We start from the raw sequence: 6,000 nt of genomic DNA, 5'->3' as shown, positions 1-6,000 counted from the left end.
GAGTTATAAATGACAGCTATCGTCCAAAAATAGACTGAAGTAAGGCTGCCAAGAGGACTTGAAAGCGGGGCAGAATTGCAGGAAACCGATTTCAGGAGGTAGACTGGAATTGCATTGAAAGCCTAGGAAAAGAGGCAGAACGTCCACAATGATGCACTTGGCCAAAAAGGGCGTATGCGTTTTTTCCTGAATATATTCAGGAAAAAACGCATACGCCCTTTTTGGCCAACCAAGCAAGCTTGCAAAGGAAATCTGCACTACAATGAAGTCTCACTTCCCCCCGGTCAAAAGGGCCATCTGAAAAAAGTGTAAAATCCAGAAAGGCAGGACAGGCCATGGAGAACTGGGAGCCTTGTTATGCTGATGGGCGGGATGTAAATTGCCAACAGACACTCCGGAGAAGTGTATGGTGTTTCCTGAAACATCTAAAAAACAAAGCAACAGAGCCTAGGGCACTGCCACTTATGGTCCTATAGCTTAGGGAAATTAAAATCAAAAAAACACAGCCACCCCAAAGTTTGGGATGCCTCTGTTTACAAGAACCTCGTTTACAGTACAAGTTCAACATCGCAGAAAGTGAAAAATGGATAAAGAAGTTGTGGTATTTACTTACAAAGCAATATCACTCAGCAATGAAATCTGTGTCATCAGGCCCTTAGCAGCACAATGAGTGGATTCAGGTATGATGATTCTAAGTGAAATAAGTCACACAGAAAAAGAAACATCATAAGATATCAGTAATACACGGAATGTAAACTTGGCTACACAGGAATTGAATTACAGAACAGAAGAGGGTCTCAAATTTAGAAAACCAACTTATGCTTGCTTAAGGGTAAAGGTGAGTTGGGGTGCTGCATAAAACCAGAGATTGAAATGAGCACAGATAAAGTTCCTTAAGTCAAATATGGAATAGACAAGAGCTACTCCTTGCTCAACGAAATGGACTCAACACCGCATATTAAACGCCTAAGAATGTACCTGACTAGTAAGTATCGTAAAACCTATGGATTGCTATGTCTCCGAAAGAGAATCAAGCATGTGTACAGGGGCATAAACGCAGCAGTGATAGGATTGGAGAGGTTCGGTGAGCAAATGAAGACCCTTTGAAGTCATATTGCATGGTAACCATTCCACGGGTTTCAACTACCCAGGTTTTAGGTATTCTTCCTTCAGCTAAAACATGCATGTGGAACCCAGAGTATGATCAACCATGTGATCGGGAGACGTGTTCAATTATGTCTCAGTTTTCGTACCCTGGTACTCGGGTGCAACATTCCAGACGCTTTACTAACACTCTCCCGACTTGGAGAGTCAGTCCCTTAAACCTACTGTTTGGCCCAGTTTGCAATTTCTGCGGAAGATGAACAGGAATAGCGAGAACCAATGAGAGGATAGCTGGAAGTGTCTGGACGGGCAAATTTAATTCTCATTTCCCACCAGGAAGAGGAATTAACCAAAGGCTCAGCGTGCCATGCCGGAACCAGATTAGGGCCTGAAGCCATCATGCGGTGTTGTGGCCAGCTCAAAAGAAAGCGAGTTGAAGAAAGGAGCTCAGGGGCACTGTAATTCACAAACCTGCAGAGTTATAAATGACAGCTATCGTCCAAAAATATACTGAGGTAAGGCTGCCAAGAGGACTTGAAAGCGGGGCAGAATTGCAGGAAACCGATTTCAGGAGGTAGACTGGAATTGCATTGAAAGCATAGGAAAAGAGGCAGAACGTCCACAATGATGCACTTGGCCAAAAAGGGCGTATGCGTTTTTTCCTGAATATATTCAGGAAAAAACGCATACGCCCTTTTTGGCCAACCAAGCAAGCTTGCAAAGGAAATCTGCACTACAATGAAGTCTCACTTCCCCCCGGTCAAAAGGGCCATCTGAAAAAAGTGTAAAATCCAGAAAGGCAGGACAGGCCATGGAGAACTGGGAGCCTTGTTATGCTGATGGGCGGGATGTAAATTGCCAACAGACACTCGGGAGAAGTGTATGGTGTTTCCTGAAACATCTAAAAAACAAAGCAACAGAGCCTAGGGCACTTCCACTTATGGTCCTATAGCTTAGGGAAATTAAAATCAAAAAGACACAGCCACCCCAAAGTTTGGGACGCCTCTGTTTACAAGAACCTCGTTTACAGTACAAGTTCAACATCGCAGAAAGTGAAAAATGGATAAAGAAGTTGTGGTATTTACTTACAAAGCAATATCACTCAGCAATGAAATCTGTGTCATCAGGCCCTTAGCAGCACAATGAGTGGATTCAGGTATGATGATTCTAACTGAAATAAGTCACACAGAAAAAGAAACATCATAAGATATCAGTAATACACGGAATGTAAACTTGGCTACACAGGAACTGAATTACAGAACAGAACAGGGTCTCAAATTTAGAAAACCAACTTATGCTTGCTTAAGGGGAAAGGTGAGTTGGGGTGCTGCATAAAATCAGAGATTGAAATGAGCACAGATAAAGTTCCTTAAGCCAAATATGGAATAGACAAGAGCTACTCCTTGCTCAACGAAATGGACTCAACACCGCATATTAAACACCTAAGAATGTACCTGACTAGTAAGTATCGTAAAACCTATGGATTGCTATGTCTCCAAAAGAGAATCAAGCATGTGTACAGGGGCATAACCGCAGCAGTGATAGGATTGGAGAGGTTCGGTGAGCAAATGAAGACCCTTTGAAGTCATATTGCATGGTACCCGTTACACGGGTCTCAACTCTCCAGGCTTAAGGTATTCTTCCTTCAGCTAAAACATGCATGTGGAACCCAAATATGATCAACCATGTGAACGGGAGACGTGTTCAAATATGTCTCAGTTTTCCTCCCCTGGTACTCGGGTGCAACATTCCAGACGCTTTACTAACACTCTCCCCACTTGGAGAGTCAGTCCCTTTAACCTCCTGTTTGCCCCAGTTTGCAATTTCTGCGGAAGCTGTACAGGAATAGTGAGAACCAATGAGAGGCTAGCTGGAGGTGTCTGGAAGGGCAAATTTAACTCTCATTTCCCACCAGGAAGAGGAAATAATCAAAGGCTCAGCGTGCCGTGCCGGAACCATATTAGGGCCTGAAGCCATCCTGCGGTGTTGCGGCCAGCTCAAAAGAAAGCGAGTTGTAGAAAGGAGCTCAGGGGCACTGTAATTCACAAACCTGCAGAGTTATAAATGACAGCTATCGTCCAAAAATAGACTGAAGTAAGGCTGCCAAGAGGACTTGAAAGCGGGGCAGAATTGCAGGAAACCGATTTCAGGAGGTAGACTGGAATTGCATTGAAAGCATAGGAAAAGAGGCAGAACGTCCACAATGATGCACTTGGCCAAAAAGTGCGTATGCGTTTTTTCCTGAATATATTCAGGAAAAAACGCATACGCCCTTTTTGGCCAACCAAGCAAGCTTGCAAAGGAAATCTGCACTACAATGAAGTCTCACTTCCCCCCGGTCAAAAGGGCCATCTGAAAAAAGTGTAAAATCCAGAAAGGCAGGACAGGCCATGGAGAACTGGGAGCTTTGTTATGCTGATGGGCGGGATGTAAATTGCCAACAACCACTCGGGGGAAGTGTATGGTGTTTCCTGAAACATCTAAAAAACAAAGCAACAGAACCTAGGGCACTTCCACTTATGGTCCTATAGCTTAGGGAAATTAAAATCAAAAAGACACAGCCACCCCAAAGTTTGGAACGGCTCTGTTTACAAGAACCTCGTTTACAGTACAAGTTCAACATCGCAGAAAGTGAAAAATGGATAAAGAAGTTGTGGTATTTACTTACAAAGCAATATCACTCAGCAATGAAATCTGTGTCATCAGGCCCTTAACAGCACAATGAGTGGATTCAGGTATGATGATTCTAACTGAAATAAGTCACACAGAAAAAGAAACATCATAAGATATCAGTAATACACGGAATGTAAACTTGGCTACACAGGAACTGAATTACAGAACAGAACAGGGTCTCAAATTTAGAAAACCAACTTATGCTTGCTTAAGGGGAAAGGTGAGTTGGGGTGCTGCATAAAACCAGAGATTGAAATGAGCACAGATAAAGTTCCTTAAGCCAAATATGGAATAGACAAGAGCTACTCCTTGCTCAACGAAATGGACTCAACACCGCATATTAAACGCCTAAGAATGTACCTGACTAGTAAGTATCTTAAAACCTATGGATTGCTATGTCTCCGAAAGAGAATCAAGCATGTGTACAGGGGCATAAACGCAGCAGTGATAGGATTGGAGAGGTTCGGTGAGCAAATGAAGACCCTTAGAAGTCATATTGCATGGTACCCATTCCACGGGTCTTAACTCTCCAGGTTTAAGGTATTCTTCCTTCAGCTAAAACATGTATGTGGAACCCAAGTATGATCGACCATGTGAACGGGAGACGTGTTCAAATATGTCTCAGTTTTCCTCCCCTGGTACTCGGGTGCAACATTCCAGACGCTTTACTAACACTCTCCCCATTTGGAGAGTCAGCGCCTTTAACCTCCTGTTTGGCCCAGTTTGCAATTTCTGCGGAAGATGAACAGGAATAGCGAGAACCAATGAGAGACTAGCTGGAGGTGTCTGGACGGGCAAATTTAACTCTCATTTCCCACCAGGAAGAGGAAATAACCAAAGGCTCAGCGTGCCGTGCCGGAACCATATTAGGGCCTGAAGCCATCCTGCGGTGTTGCGGCCAGGTCACAAGAAAGCGAGTTGAAGAAAGGAGCTCAGGGGCACTGTAATTCACAAACCTGCAGAGTTATAAATGACAGCTATCGTCCAAAAATAGACTGAAGTAAGGCTGCCAAGAGGACTTGAAAGCGGGGCAGAATTGCAGGAAACCGATTTCAGGAGGTAGACTGGAATTGCATTGAAAGCATAGGAAAAGAGGCAGAACGTCCACAATGATGCACTTGGCCAAAAAGGGCGTATGCGTTTCTTCCAGAATATATTCAGGAAAAAACGCATACGCCCTTTTTGGCCAACCAAGCAAGCTTGCAAAGAAATGTGCACTACAATGAAGTCTCACTTCCCCCCGGTCAAAAGGGCCATCTGAAAAAAGTGTAAAATCCAGAAAGGCAGGACAGGCCATGGAGAACTGGGAGCCTTGTTATGCTGATGGGCGGGATGTAAATTGCCAACAGACACTTGGGAGAAGTGTATGGTGTTTCCTGAAACATCTAAAAAACAAAGCAACAGAACCTAGGGCACTTCCACTTATGGTCCTATAGCTTAGGGAAATTAAAATCAAAAAGACACAGCCACCCCAAAGTTTGGAACGCCTCTGTTTACAAGAACCTCGTTTACAGTACAAGTTCAACATCACAGAAAGTGAAAAATGGATAAAGAAGTTGTGGTATTTACTTACAAAGCAATATCACTCAGCAATGAAATCTGTGTCATCAGGCCCTTAGCAGCACAATGAGTGGATTCAGGTATGATGATTCTAACTGAAATAAGTCACACAGAAAAAGAAACATCATAAGATATCAGTAATACACGGAATGTAAACTTGGCTACACAGGAACTGAATTACAGAACAGAACAGGGTCTCAAATTTAGAAAACCAACTTATTCTTGCTTAAGGGGAAAGGTGAGTTGGGGTGCTGCATAAAACCAGAGATTGAAATGAGCACAGATAAAGTTCCTTAAGCCAAATATGTAATAGACAAGAGCTACTCCTTGCTCAACGAAATGGACTCAACACCCCATATTAAACGCCTAAGAATGTACCTGACTAGTAAGTATCTTAAAACCTGTGGATTGCTATGTCTCCAAAAGAGAATCAAGCATGTGTACAGGGGCATAAACGCAGCAGTGATAGGATTGGAGAGGTTCGGTGAGCAAATGAAGACCCTTTGAAGTCATATTGCATGGTAACCATTCCACGGGTTTCAACTACCCAGGTTTTAGGTATTCTTCCTTCAGCTAAAACATGCATGTGGAACCCAGAGTATGATCAACCATGTGATCGGGAGACGTGTTCAAATATGTCTCACTTTTCGTACCCTTGTACTC

At 43.4% G+C, this 6,000-nt stretch overlaps 1 long non-coding RNA gene across 50 annotated transcripts in view; it reads right to left on the bottom strand.

Moving 5' to 3' along the window:
- Window positions 1-625: 625 nt before the first annotated feature.
- The window catches only part of LOC307185334, a 3,778,167-nt gene continuing 3,772,792 nt past the window's right edge, over window positions 626-6,000 (bottom strand). For 49 of the 50 annotated variants that reach the window (XR_013827964.1, XR_013827965.1, XR_013827990.1 and 46 more), the window contains one exon: window positions 626-691. This is a non-coding gene — a long non-coding RNA (uncharacterized lncRNA). The remainder of the gene's footprint in view (window positions 692-6,000) is intronic. The other variant, XR_013827989.1, reaches the window with a different exon arrangement.

The sequence above is a fragment of the Stenella coeruleoalba genome (assembly GCF_951394435.1).
Source record: "Stenella coeruleoalba genome assembly, chromosome: 4".
Classification (NCBI taxonomy): domain Eukaryota; kingdom Metazoa; phylum Chordata; class Mammalia; order Artiodactyla; family Delphinidae; genus Stenella; species Stenella coeruleoalba.
The sequence above is the reverse complement of the archived record's forward strand: the minus strand, read 5'-3'. Positions and strand labels throughout refer to the sequence as shown.